General features: G+C 47.0%; 1 pseudogene; it reads right to left on the reverse strand.

Annotated features, from left to right (window-relative positions):
* Window positions 1-281: 281 nt before the first annotated feature.
* On the reverse strand, window positions 282-2,048 carry LOC103591622 (annotated as a pseudogene).
* Window positions 2,049-2,510: the final 462 nt, after the last annotated feature.

A 2,510-nucleotide genomic window follows, 5' to 3' on the forward strand; every position in this document is an offset into this window, starting at 1 on the left:
CCACTTACCAGTAGCTGCCAAAAAAAATTTTTTTTTCATTTAATTCTTTGAACATATTTATAATAGCTGCATTAGCAAATAGCAAATAATAACAAAGACCATCTCAATTTTTTTAAACTGTGAATCACATATTCTGTTTCTTTGTATGTCATTTTTTCCCTTTAATTTGAAGATTTATACCAATGGGGGAACATGATTTTTTTTTTTTTTAAACGGTCAGTGGGAAGGCGTCATGTACACTTTTGTTTCAACAACTCCAACTCCTTCCTACACATCTTCAGTTAGGCTGGCTGCATCGGTGTGCTGATACTTTCTTCTACCTCTGAGAGCTTCTTCAGCATTTGGTTGACCTTAACCTCATCAAATTCAAACAAAGAAATTAAGATTACTGTCCATTTTCCCCTAATTCCAGCTCTATTACTGCCAACAGGGATGTGTATTTGAGCTGAGTGCCTTGACTGAGACTTGTCATCAACTCTCCAGCTCAGGCCCCAAAGCCCACCGTCCCAACAGTTGTGGTTCCTGAGGCTCTCCCAGATTTTTGTCTTGTGGCTATTCCAAAATTTGGAAATGACAGAAGCTTGGTCAGATGTGATCCCACCTTGTTTTGGGGGTTTGAGCAGTCAAGAATGCCTCCAGCTGGTTTCATGTCTGCCGGTGCAATAGACTAGAGAACACCTCTGGATGCCTTTCACAAGTCAATGACTTGTACATCTACTATGTAACAGTCATTGTGCAAGGAACTTTTCAGTTTACTGGCTGCTCTAACGTCCAGTGAAGGGCAGATAGCTGAACAGTTAACCAATCCCTAAATCTGGTGATAGGTACTCTTTCAACCCAAGTCAAGTTTCCAGGCCCGTAATAGTTGCTTAAGAATCCTCATCTCCGCCAGAAAGGAACAGAACTCCTTGGGTAGCATCTCTGGATAGAGTTGGCTCCGCAACAGCTCCTTCGTGATGCCCGGGTGCAGGTGGAAAGCATCCTGGGTCCAGCCGCTCAGCAGCCAGCTCAGGGACTTGCAGCCCTGGAGCTCGCCTGCCTTGGTTGGCGAAGGCCCCGACCCCCAACTGCTGAGCGCTACCTGGTCTCGTCCACGAGATGGGCCTAAATAGTGTAGACAAACGCACGCGGGGAACGTGGAGGCAGGATTCCCGCAGGGGTCGGTGTTGGCAGCTCCCAGCTTTGCTAAGCAAAACCCAACCCCTTAGGATAGCACCACCGATATATCCATTCAGTTCCAGTAGGGTCACTTTGCTTCCTCCAACTTATTCATCACTCCAGAGCCGTTACTCTGCGGCCAGCTAGAATCCCCGTGAATCCGTACTTCTGAACCGCACAGGCCCAGCCAAATTTTTTGCGATGCCAGAAAACGTGGCACTCCAGGGCCGGGCGCCCGCCGGGGCTGCTGGTGGCTGCCAGAAGGGCGCCTATCAGGACCGCGACAGGTCGGCCCAGATCCGCTTCAGCAACATTTCTGCGGCCAAATGTTTTGCTCTCTGGGCCTGTCCCGTCGTCCCTGGGGGGTCGAGCTCTCTGTATGTCGGTTTTTTGGGGGGTGGGGGTTGGCGTCTGGCCAGTACAGGGATCCGAACCCTTGTCCTGGGTGTTACAAGGCTGTGTTCTAACCAATGGAGCTAACCGGCCAGCCTGTATGTCATATTTTATTAACATTGGACATTGTGAATAATGTTATAGAGACTCTGGATTCTGTTATCTCCTCTAAAAAGTGATGATCCTTGTTTTAACAGGCATTTCAATTACTGAGTGATCACCTAAACTCGTATATACTTGGTTTTATACTTTGTTAGTGTATATCTATGGAAAGCCTGAGGAATTTCACGCGTTCTAACTTGACAGGACTCAATCTCCACACTGTTTCCCTTTGCCAATCTTGTCAGGGCTTGATTTTCAGCTTTGTTAGAGCAAGTCGAGAGTAGATCTTACTGCAGGGCGTGGTGTTTACTCCTGAGGAGAAACCTTTCTAGTGTTTTAGCTGATGCCACAATTTTAAGGAGATCTTCTCTTTGACAAGCCCAGAAATCCAACATCCCTTAGCACTGCTTTTGCACCAACACTTCTTGACCTCTGGTAGTTCTATTCTGTTCTCAACCCTGTACCAACTGCTGTCTGGTAAGCATCAGGTGGTCTTGTACAGCCCAGCCCTCAGCCGTAAACTTTAGGAACCCCTATATGGATTTCTGGGACCACCTCTCTGAATAGCTCCCACTTCTCTGGTGCCCCACTCCATAGAGTCCACCTGTTCAGCTACTCCCCACTATGATCTCTGTCTTTTCAGTTTAGCAGAACCACTGTGCTGTGCTCTGACTCCAGGCTCTTTACACCAAAAAAGGGGTGTAAAGGGGCTCACTACCTAAATTTCCCTTCTCTCAGAGATTGTAGTCTTGTGCTGCCTGAAAAGTTGCCTGATATATCTTGTCCAGTTTTATAGTTGTTACTAATCCAAGAGGGCTAATCAAGTTACTCCATCATAGCCAGAAAGAGTCTCCCTT

The sequence above is a fragment of the Galeopterus variegatus genome, unplaced genomic scaffold, assembly GCF_000696425.1.
Source record: "Galeopterus variegatus unplaced genomic scaffold, G_variegatus-3.0.2 Scaffold997, whole genome shotgun sequence".
NCBI classification, from domain to species: Eukaryota; Metazoa; Chordata; class Mammalia; order Dermoptera; family Cynocephalidae; genus Galeopterus; species Galeopterus variegatus.